A 12,038-nucleotide genomic window follows, 5' to 3' on the forward strand; every position below is an offset into this window, starting at 1 on the left:
AAGCACATTACTGAATAAACCAGCTCCCTAGTCCCAAGGTGGGCATCTAGAGCCAAGTTTGAGGGGAGGCAGGCCATGTAGCAAGAGATCAGAAAAACACTGACCTTCCTGCAAACACCCCAAAAGACTGGCCATGACATCAAAGCAAAGCCTGTTAGCAAGGTCTGGTTATTGCCACTCAGTGTGCCCTACCTGCCTGCCTGCAGACTCAGTCACAGGCCTTCCCAAGCCTTCTTTGGGGTGGGTAGGAGTGAGTAGCAGAGTCAGGGCAAAGAGGTAATATTGGTCATCACTTCATCTCATCCTTCAAGAAGGAGAGAGAGTCTAGTCCTTGGCTGGGGCTGTCCTCAGATACCAGGGCTGGAGAAACACGTGGTCTAGGAATGGGCCATAGGGGAGGTCTGCAGAGTCCTGGGCAGCTGAGGAGTGGCATGCTCCCGAAAAGGTCACTGGTTTGGAATTCCTCTGTTGAGGCTCTGCCACCAAAGGCCATGAAAAGTCCCCATTCTTTCTCTCCAGGCAGTGCTTAAAGCAGCTCTCTCTCTCTCTCTCTCTCTCTCTCTCTCTCTCTCTCTCTCTCTCTCTCTCTCTCTCTCTCTCTCTCTCCTCTCCTCTCCTCTCCTCTCCTCTCTTCTCATCTTTTTTCCTTTTAACTGTTTATTTTATTTTATATGTGTGTGTTTTGCTTGCACGTAGGTCTGTGCTTCCAGAAGGTGTTGGATCCCTTGGGACTGGAATTACAGACAGTTGTGAACTGGAGTGGGGATTCCTGTGAGGGTCCTTTCCCGAATCCCTGCCTGGGTGCTGAAGAAGCTAGGGGCCTGCAAGGAGAAGAGAGACTTTACTCCAACTAGCCTCCTGCCTCACCGCTTTCTATCTATCCTAGACAGACCTCAGCTGACAGCAGGCTCCTACATATCGGTTCAGCAGGAACTACAGGGACCAATTTGCCCTGGGCCCAGCCAGAGACATTAGATGGAGAAGGGTTATCCTACCACGGAGGACCTCACAGATCAGTGAGGAGGCAGGAATATCTCTAAAGGCCACCTGTCCACAGTGGACACCTGACCCAAGAACAGAGGTGCACTTAAGATAAAGCCTCGGGGGGTTGGAGAGATGGCTCAGCGGTTAAGAGCACTGACTGCTCTTCTGAAGGTCCTTAGTTCAAATCTCAGCAACCACATGGTGGCTCACAACCATCTGTAATGAGGCACCCTCTTCTGGTGCATCTGAAGACAGCTACAGTGTACTTAGATATAATAAAATCTTCAAAAAAAAAATAAAGCCTCGGAAGGGCCTGAGGGACTTATGGAGTCTTCCTTAAAGGGGCCTGTTTTGGGGGTGGTCAGTCCTTTCTCAGATCTCCTGGTCTTTTTTTTTTTTTTTTTTTTTTTGAGACAGGGTTTCTCTGTTATAGCCCCAGCTGTCCTGGAACTCACTTTGTACACCCGGCTGGCCTTGAACTCAGAAATCTGTCTGCCTCTGCCTCCTGAGTGCTGGGATTAAAAGCATGTGCCACCACGCCTGGCAGATCTCCTGGTCTTATTCAGCAGACTCACCAACTTCTGGGGAGTCTCCTGTCTCCGCCTCCATCTTGCCATGCAAGACCTGGGATTACAGACACAAGCCACCATATCTGCCTTTATGTGAAAACTGTGCACTGGGCCTAGGTCCTCACACTTCTGCCTTAGCCATTGCCCCAGCCCTGAATCTGTACACCTGCTTGTGTGTTTCTTCTTTGCCACCTTCCAGCCCCAGCCCTGCACATACTAAAGTTACACATGGACCTCAGCTGTTCCCTGCCAAGTGCTCAGTGTGGACATCTCTGTGTGTCAGAGGCAGAATCAAGAAGCTATATGAGCTTCAGCCCCCCTACCCCTTGTGGTTGTTGTCATTGGGACTTTGGTGGCCCTAAGGGTACCCCCTCCTCATCATTCCTTAATGTCAGGAGAGGAGGCTGTGCCCTCCATCCTACTGGTGGGCAGACTTTCTGACCATGTGATGGCTGGGATGGCTGTGTCCAAGTCTGTCTGTCTCCTTACTAGCCTTTTGCTGTTCTGACTCTCAAATGGTTCCTTAATTGGCCATTTGTCCCCTAAATTAGGGGCGATTAGGATCAACCCTCAAGCAATGTTTCAGATGGGGTCTGACGTTCCTCACTGGGGTCCCAGGGCTCCTCTGACTTGGTCACAGAAAGGTCAGCCCTCTGACCTGGCATAGATGTCTGGATGACCTCTGACCTCAGCTCATAAACCTGACTGTGGAGATTGAGACTGGAGGGACTCAGGGCAGTGGCTCACTGGACAGTGCCAGGGTGTGCAGTGGTAGGCAGACTTCTATGTCAGGTCCTCCTGTGCCTCCATGTCCTAGGTTCTGCAGGGTGCAGCCCAGCCAGAGGCAACATAGAGACACTGGGCCCAGAACACTTTCCCTGCCTGCAGCTGGGACCTGGGCAAGCCTATCAATGCTTTGACAATAGGGTCAGCTATAGCCTCCACAGTCCTAGGTACACCCAGCTCCTAGGTGGGCATCTGGCTCTCCCAGGCCCCAGGCCAGTCTCTTAAGACAACATTTCTCAGCCTGTGAATTGTAACCCCTTTTGGGGGTGGCATCTAGCTACCTTGCATATCAGATATTTATGATTCATAACAGTAGTAAAATTACAGTTATGAAGGAGCAATGAAATAAATTTCTGGGTCTGGAGAGATGGCTCAGTGGTTAAGAGCACTGACTGCTCTTTCAGAGGTCCTGAGTTCAAATCCCAGCAACCACATGGTAGCTCACACCCCTCTCTAATGAGATCTGATGCCCTCTTCTGCTGTGTCTGAAGACAGTGTACTTATATATAATAAATAAATAAACCTTTAAAAAAAAAGAAATAAGTTTCTGGCTGGGGATCACCACAACATGTGGAACTGTATTCAAGGGGGTTGCAGCATTAAGACCCTTAATGCTTAAGAAGGTTAAGAACCCCTGCTCTAGGGAGATTTATCAGATTTAACTGGCCCAGGAAACTTCCAGGGCTTCCATTGTCTATCTGCCCCCATCCTGGACCTGAGCACAAGCTTGTGTGAGTGTGTGTGTACATGTATGTGCATGTGTGTCTCTGAGCAGTCTGCATCTGTACGCCTGCACAAGGGGGGCAAGATCCCACACATCTGTTCAGGCAGTCAGGCAGGCCTTGTACAGCTGTGCAGGTTGTGGCCTGCACAAGGGCTCCTGGCTTCTGTCCAGCATTCCCACTGTTCCACATGCCTTGAGGCCGGTGCAAGCAGCTTTCTTCCCTGCAGGACAGATGCTGTGGCAGTGAGCAAGACTTCAGAGCTGTCAACTCCCCCCTTTGAGCTAGGGCCCACCATGGTGAAAGACCTGTGCTGGCTCTCCTCCTCCACTCCCTGTACTTGTCTCACTAACCTCCCTTATTCTCTAATATTTTGTTTTTATTTTCTGTGCATTGGTGCTTTGCCTGAATGTATGTCAGTGTGAGGGTGTCAGATCATGGAGTTACAGTTAGGAGCTGCCATGTAGTTGTGGGGAATTGAACCTGTGTCTTCTGAAAGAGCAGTCAGTGCTCTTAAATGACTGAGCCATCTCTCCAATCCTTCTCTGCAGCTCTCTTATCAACTATGGTGATTTGGGGGTTGTCAGATCTTACAACATGCTCCCACAGGAAGCAGGCAGGAGCAGACAGTGATGTGTCACACAGAAAGAATTCATGGTGCCTCCATTCCCCTGGGCATGACCTACAGGACCAGGCCAGGCTGCCCACAGAAACAAGAAGTTCTTTTGTTTGTTTGTTTGTTTTGTTTTTGTTTTTTTTGTGCTTTTTTGTTTGTTTGTTTGTTTGTTTTGCTTTTGGTTTTTTTGAGACAGAGTTTCTCTGTGTAGCCCTGGCTGTCCTAGAACTCACTCTGTAGACCAGGCTGGCCTCTAACTCAGAGATCGGCCTGCCTCTGCTTCCCAGCATGCTGGGGGTAAAGGCATGCGACACCACTGCCCGGTGGAACAAGACGTTCTTTTGCATGGATCCATCTGGCACCAGCCTCTGAGTTGATCACTATAGCAGGTGGCCTATTAGGTAACTAAGGAAGGAGTCATGTAACCACTGAGCTGGCTAGGGATTGAACACTCAACTTTAACAATTACAATCAGCAGGCTGTGTTATCCCAGCTATTGGAGAAGCTGAGGCAGGAGGATGGAACATTTGTATGGGCTATGGGATGAGTTTAGGGTTAGCTTGGGCTACTTAGTAAGACTGCCTCAAATAAGATAGAAAGAGGGCTATGGATTATGTCAGTGGCATTGTACCTTTGATGGGACTCCCAGTAGTGAAAAGAAATAAACATCACATAAAATAAATAAGCAAGAGACACCGAAGCCATTGTCATGTTGTCATGGATTGTGTCCCCTAGAGCATCCCCAAAGGCTCTTTTTGTGGACAAGCTCAGAGAAGACTAAAGCACTTGGTTCCCAGCCCTGCCTGGCCTTTGGTGGGTTGGCCTTGCTTCAGCCTCAGTTCCTTCCCCATGGGGAGTGCAGGACCCTTCCTCCTGATGACAGATAGGCTCCCTATGTAGTATAAACTCCAGGCAGCCCTGATATAGGAGGTAAGTGGCAGAAGAAACTTGAGGCTGTGATCCCTGTGGAACAGAAGGTGACAGTCTCACCTGGTGTTGACTCCCAGTGCTGCTGGGTAGGCAGGTGTCAGCCAACACCTACTGTGATAGTGTACAGGGTCACACCCATCACTGACTCTGCAGAGGCCACTCAGCCCCTGGAAAGAGCCTGGATGGCCCCTCTGATGGTTGCTTCTGAAATCTAAGCCCTCTCCCAAACTCTAACCCATTCAAAGCCCAAGACTAGTCCAGGTCCCCAACTCAGGGGCCCTGAGGCCATCACCTTGAGGAATGCCACACCTCAGAAAAGTAGCAGGCCCCTATGAATTGGCCCTGAGTGTTCATAGCTGCTATCACTGCTGGGCAGCTTCTGGGCCTCTGAACCCTCTTGAGATTGTGACTCTATTCCTGGTGGCAGGTGGGTGGCCTCAAGTGCTTTAGAGTTGGCTGTAGCACCCCAGAAGAACAGAGCAGTCCCTCACCCAGGACAACCTCAGAGCCCCAGTGGCCCAGCCATTTGGCACCAAAGGCCAGAGCAAGCATGGCTACTGTCCTGCACTGCTCAGAGCAAAGTGCCCAAGAAAGAGGCCCCCCTCCCTGGATTCAGACCTCCAGGTGTGACCAAGGACCATAAATGACACTCTTCAGAGTTATTTGGAGGTGGGAATTAGAGGCCAGCTGTCAAGCCATAGCCCTGCAAAGCTTGGTGATGGTCTCCAATCTATTAACATCCAAGTGGAAAGTACTGGCCCCGCCCCTCCATACTCACCCAGCATTCAGAACACTGAGAAGGAGGGACAGGGCATAGAGTGACAGCACAGAGGGGGACTCTGGGAGTCATCTTAAAGCAGATGCCCACAGGACAACAGCAGCCAACACCAGGAAGGGCCTGGTCACCCCAGAACCCCCACCCTGTGCCCTTCCTGACCCCAGCTTTCCCCAGGGAGCCTTCCTCTGCCCCTTTCACTACTGCTTGCTTTGTAGTTTAACAGCCCAAACACACCTCTCTAGAGAGCCTTTCATCTTTATGCTCACCCTCTCCTTCGTGTGTATGTGTGTGTGTGTGTGTGTGTGTGTGTGTGTGTGTGTGTGTGTGTGCGTATGTGGTGTCTGTGTCTCTGTGTGTGGTATGTGTGTGTGTGTGTGTCTGGGTGTCTGTATGTGTGTAGTATATGTGTGTGTCTGTGTCTCTGTATGTGTATGTGTCTGTGTGTGTGGTATATGTGTGCATCTGTGTCTCTGTGTGTGTATCTGTGTGCGTGTGGTGTATATCTGTGTTTGTGTGTTTCTGTGTGTGTGTCTATGTGGTGTGTATGTGTGTTTATGTGTTTCTATGTGTCTATGTCTATGTGTGTGATGTGTGTGTGAGTATGTCTCTATTTCTGTGTGTCTCTGTGTATGTATTTCTGTGTGACTGTGTTTGTCTATGTGTGTCTGTGTTTCTCTATGTGTGTTTGCATGTTTGTATATCTGTGTGTCTGTGCATATGTCTGTCTGTGTGTCTATGTGTGCATATTTTGGCCTTTCCTCCTTCATCACTTCTCTCAGAGTCACTCCTATGGGTATAAGAACTATTCATGTTCTTTGTTGTGTAATATTCCACACTGTTGTTTATTCCTCTTTGCCTTCTTGAAAAACCCATTTGGGGTCACAGTGATGTCAGAACTTGGGATTCCTCAGTTGTGAGGAAAATGTCTATGGTGTTAGTCTGAACCAATAGACCAAATGTTGATTTTAAGCAGACTTTCCCATCCCTCATAATTGCATGAAAATCTTTGAAAGTAAAATTAGGTCTAGGACGTGGCTCAGCAGGTAAAGAAATTATAAGGCAAGTATGAGAACCTAAGCTCAACATCAGAGCCCACCCGGAAAGGCCAGGTGTGGTGGCACATACACACAGTCAGGGGATGCCTAGGGCTCTCTGTTGGGTAGCCTGGCATTGGGTCAGTGAAAGACCCCATCTCAAAGGAAGTTGGCAGCATTCCTGAGAACACCACCCAGGGTCTTTCTCTGACTTCTACCTACCTATATACCCGCAAGTGGATCTCTGAGTTCAAAGCCAGCATGGTTTACAGAGTGAGTTCTAGGACAAGCAGGACTATGGAGAGAAAACTGCTCTCACAGAAGCAAACATAAATAATAAAGAAAAAGAAAGGACAAATTTGTGTATGCACAGATTAAAACAGGGGATTCCTCTGTGAGCCCTCCCCAGAGGATAGCCACCGAGAGACACAGCTATCACCAAACCCTGGTGGCAGTGGGCTACAAAAAGCTGTGGCGAGAGGAACATGTTTCTTGTGAACCAATAGCTAGTGCCTGCTCCAGTGTCACGGGTGTGTGTGCACCTTGCCCCACTTTGCAAATATGCCACGAACGTGCTTCAGCCTCTGTGCGGGGCCTGTGGTCTCCCCTGCTGCTGTAACCTGGCTCAGGGTGTCTGGATAACACCAACCTGCTGTCTGTTTTCTTGCTGTGTAATTCAGGCTGGCCTCAAGGTACCAGCAATCCTGCTTTGGAGTAGCCAGCACACTTATCCGCAGGCCTCCCATTCTGGGCCGGTTGGCTCACTCTCTCTCCACACTGCTGACCGAGCTTTCTTCCCCTTGGCTGTCCACCACAGCCTGACTTCCTTCGTGCCATGAATGCTTACTGAACACCTGCAATGCCTGAACACCTGGCTAGGGACTGGAGAGCCGATGAATTTGATGGTGTGGGGAAGAGGTCACTGCCTGCCCTGTGAGGGGACAGGTACAAGAGGCAACTATAAGGAGAAAATAAACACACAAACTAAAGGTCATGCTGCCCCGTGGTGGGGTTGCAAGCTGGCACTCTGGTCTCACCACACTCAAGCCTCCGAGGAGCCTCCAGCTATCCAGGCATGACCATCATGCTTCCCCACCCACCATCTGTCAATCAACAGTGGAGTTCCATGGCTCACTGTGCCTTTCCTACAAACCTGGTCTTAAGGAAGAGCTTCTGTGCAACCCTGGGCCAGTTTATCTTTGCAGTCTAGGCTTCCTTGTAACCTCCTTGGTAAAATCAGTCAGCAGAGTGGAGAAAGCTCGGTGGTTAAAAAGTACTTGCTGCTTACAGAGGACCCAATCTCTGTTCCTAGTTCTAATGGTCTGAGTTCTTGCAACTCCAGCTCCAGGGGCTCTGACACCCTCTACTGGCCTCTGTAGATACTGCACCAATGTGCTCACACCCTCTCCACAGAAATGTAATTTAAAAATTATAATTTTTTTTAGAATTAATAATAAAAGAAGCCAGTTGGGTAGTGGTGGCATATGCCTTTAACCTCGGCACTCAGAAGACAGAAGCAGGTGAAACTCTGTGCATTTGAGGCCAGCCTGGTCTACAGAGAGAGTTCCAGGATAGCCTGGAACTCTGTCTCGAGAAATAAACAAACAAATAATAAAGAAAGAAAGCCACTGCCCTCGCTGTAGCAGGGAAAGGTAGTACTTGGCCTTTTCTGGGCCCTCTCCTTGCTGGCTAGGGCGTGCATCTAAGGCGCAACAGCCCAGCATGAACACCTTTAGTCCCAGCTCTGAGGAACCAGAGGCAGGTGGATCTCGGGGAGTTTGAGGCCAACTTGGTCTAGTCACTGAGTTTCAAGCCAGCCAGGGCTACACAGTGTGACACTAAGTAAAAAGAGGGGTCTGGGGTGAGGTAAAAACATCTGCATCGCCAGGCGTGGTGGCGCACACCTTTAATCCCAGTACTCAGGAGACAGAGGCAGGCGGATTTCTGAGTTCGAGGCCAGCCTTGTCTACAGAGTGAGTTCCAGGACTACACAGAGAAACCCTGTCTCAAAAAAAAAAAATCTGCATCATCCCTAGAAATGTTCTCCAGAGTGGAGAGCAGCCTGGGGAAACTGAGGCCCAGAGGAGACCCAGGAAGCTTTTGGGTCTAAGGAGGACCTGGCCAGCTGACCTGCTGCTGTGTGTCCTGTCAATCCCCTGTCACTCTCTCAGCAGCTGGACCACAGGTGGTAGCCCCAATTTGTTCCCTACCCATTAACAGCCCGACCTGGGAGCCTAGCCCCCACAGCTTTGGGAGCTGACACCCCCATTCTTATGCAATTCCGCCTCCCTTAGCCCTGCAAGTGTCACCTGGCAAACATCTGTTCTGTGAATCAAAGCCTTGGGGACTTGCCAGGTTTGCCGGGTCCTTGAGAATCTCATGAGCCCTTTGGAGACGGCTGGCTGGAGCTGCGAAAAGTTAAAAGGCTCCTCCTCAGCAGGCACAAAGTAGCCCGAAAATGGCTCAGGAGGTCACAGCCCGGGCTGCCGAGGCAGCGGTGGAGCTAGCTAAGGCTCAGGTTCCACCCCAGGGCAGCGCCTCTGACCCTCGAAGGAAAATACCAGGAAGGTTCCGGCCGGAGAAGCCTGACTGGAAGGCCATTGTGCAGAGACCTAGGGCTTTGTTTAGGAGGAAGGTGACATTCAGGGACGTGTGAGACGAAGCTGTCTGTGTGCCTTTGACCACTGGAGCTTTACTGACGTCCCCAAATGTGGCTGCTCAGTGCTGACTGATGGAGTCACTCAACCACGTTACGGACTCCTTTGTCTGTGGCCCTGGGTCACTTTGAGAATATCATTTGTAGGTTTCACAGCTTCTGAGCTGTGACAGGAGAACAGTCTGTTCACGATGGGGAATGTGAGGGAAAGATGGGAGGCAAGACAAGAACGAACCAGCCTCCCTCTTCCCCCAGCATAGTGTAGACCTTCACCCACTTAGAGCCCAAATACTCATCCCTTTACAGAGGAAGTTTGCCACCTGCTCTGAACTGAGTTCCAATGAATATGGTTGCACATTTAAAAAATTATTTTGAGACGTTATGGCGATTTCTGTCTTTGGGTGTGAGCACCTGAAAACCTTGGGCACAGCCTTCAGCTTACCTGCCTCACCCACCGCCCAGAGCCTTCAGTTCTGGGCTCTTCTCTTTCCAGATGGGTAAGGCTCTCAGGCTTTTGTTGGTTTCATCCTGGTCCTGGTGGGAACTGGAGATGGACCCTCAGCACAGGAGGTTGGGATGGGAATGGTGGGACAGGACAGCCCTGCTGCTGTGGTCTTCACTCTCACCTGCCAGGCCAACTGAGGGGTATGAGGGAGCCTTGCCCTTCTGCTCTAGCTATGTCAATCATGAGGGGACCTCCTTGATTCTCAGGTGCAAGAGGCTTTCTAGGTGTCCTTGGGGAGGGGCCAATGGCTTTGCAGAAGATAGGAACTACACGAAGGGGTCCAGCCTCCTGGGCTCTGTCAGTGCCCTCCAAATTGCTCCTGACTATAGGACCTTCATACTGCACACAGGGAATTCCCTGATGATGTATGTCCACACTCTGGAGACCACTGCCCACCACGTCTCCCTCAGGGCAATGAGGGAGTCACCTGGCAGGTAGGGAGAAACACTTATGCCGGGCTGAATGGTGGTCCCCAAGATGCAGTCTTCCAGCCCCATAAGTGAATGTCCACATTCAAAAGAGCTTTCTGCAGGGAATGAAACAACAAACATCAGGATAGGCTGGGTGAGGTGGCATGTACCTTTAATGCACTTGGGAAACAGAGGCAGGTGGATCTCTGTGAGTTTGAGGCCAGCCAGAAGTACGAAGGGAGATCTTGTCTCAGAAGAAGGAGGAAGAGGAAAATGAGGAAGAGGAGGAGGAGAAACACACACACACACACACACACACACACACACACACACACACACACACACACTGGCAGCATCCTTGTGGAGGGTGAGGCTAAGCTCAAAGACGCACAGCCAAGAGCACCACAGGGAGAGCCTGGAAGGAAGCAAATAGGCAGCGAACACTTGGAGATAAAGGCCAAGGCCAAGTGATCCTTTCCTGAGGTGAAGGGGACTTGGACCATCAGGAGCCAGAGAGGCTGAGGAACAGGCTCCAGAACCTGGAAACAAGTAATCCTGCCTGGATCTATTCTTTATTTTATTTTAAACCCAGTTCCTCTAGAAGAGTGCTTTTAACTGCTGAGCCATCTCTCTAGTCCCCATCCCACTTGTTATTATTAATATTTCTGTTGTTTTTGTTTGTTTCTTTGTTTTGTTTTTCTTTTTTTAAAGGGATTTATTCATTTATTTTATACATATGAGTACATCACCATTGCTCTCTTCAAACTCACCAGAAGAGGGCACCAGACCCCATTACAGATGGTTGTAAGCCACCATATGATTGCTGGGAATTAAACTCAGGACCTTTGGAAGAGCAGTTGGTGCTCTTAACCGCTGAGCCATCTCTCCAGCCTCTCTCTCTCTCTCTCTCTCTCTCTCTCTCTCTCTCTCTCTCTCTCTCTCTCTCTCTCTCTCTTACACACACACACACACACACACACACACACACACAGGGTTTCTTTGTGTAGCTGTCCTGGAACTCACTCTGTAGATCAGGCAGGCCTCGAACTCAGAAATCCACCTGCCTATGCCTCCCAAGTGCTGGGATTAAAGGTGTGTGCCACCACTGCCCAGCTTGTTTTGTTTTTTCAAGCCAGTATTTCTTTGCATAGCCCTGGCTGTCCTAGAACTCACTCTGTAGGCCAGGCTGGCCCTTGAACTCACAGAGATCTGCCTGCCTCTGTCTCCAAAGGGATGGGATTAAAGGTGTGCACCAGCACTGCCCAGCTTTGAACTGTCTATCTAGCCGAGAAAGGCATTGAACTCCCGGTCCTCCTGCCCTACCTCTGGAGTGCTGGAATGACAGGTGTGCACCATCACATCTCACTCTTGTTCATGTCTTGAGCCTTGGCTTCCTGCCTTGGGTGCTCTGAGGAGTCAGTATCCATGGAAGTCATTGTTGGTCAATGGTCATCTGTTCTCCACTCTTGGAGGTATCCATACAGAGGCCAGTGGCCCTGTGTTGAGATTCTAGCCCTGCTGCTTGCCAGTGGCCAGTGTGGAGAAAATTGTCCCCTTCTGCTTGGCATAAGCATCAATAGAAGATAGACAGTGTCCATAAATGGCTGTAGCCATTCTCATAGAGGCTGAACATTGCTTGGGAGGTATGGGGGGATGGTGGTGCTGGTCTGGAATAGGAAAAACACCATGCTGCCCTTCAGGAGAGTCTTCAGATGGTGCCAAGTGTGTCTCTGGCCATAGTTACTTATATCATCAGGGCAAGAACATGACTCAAACTTCAGCACTGTATCCCTAGGGATGTCATATAAACACACGTAGAGCCACCAGGCCCTAGTTCAAGAGGAACAGAGACTGTGACTCTAAGTGGCTTGTGAGGAAACTTCCAGAAGGATCTCTTAAAACAAACAGAAGGCGTGGGAATCAGGCACTGGAAATGGGGAGATTGCTCTGCCCACAGGGATGCATTTCTACCCTAGTGACTCCACCCACCTTGCTGGGCTCCTAGCAACATCACCAGCACCAGTTCTGCAGGCAGACAGCAGGAGACT

At 50.1% G+C, this 12,038-nt stretch overlaps 2 annotated features.

Moving 5' to 3' along the window:
* Positions 8,514 to 9,936: an enhancer, noted in NCBI's record as "HindIII/EcoR1 fragment". NCBI's record gives its function as "enhancer in posterior midbrain/rhombomere 1, pharyngeal epithelia" and the evidence as "EXISTENCE:transgenic organism evidence [ECO:0001131][PMID:16930954]".
* Positions 8,588 to 9,286: an enhancer, noted in NCBI's record as "RC14". NCBI's record gives its function as "enhancer in posterior midbrain/rhombomere 1, pharyngeal epithelia" and the evidence as "EXISTENCE:transgenic organism evidence [ECO:0001131][PMID:16930954]".

Source organism: Mus musculus, chromosome 7 (genome assembly GCF_000001635.26).
Source record: "Mus musculus strain C57BL/6J chromosome 7, GRCm38.p6 C57BL/6J".
Classification (NCBI taxonomy): domain Eukaryota; kingdom Metazoa; phylum Chordata; class Mammalia; order Rodentia; family Muridae; genus Mus; species Mus musculus.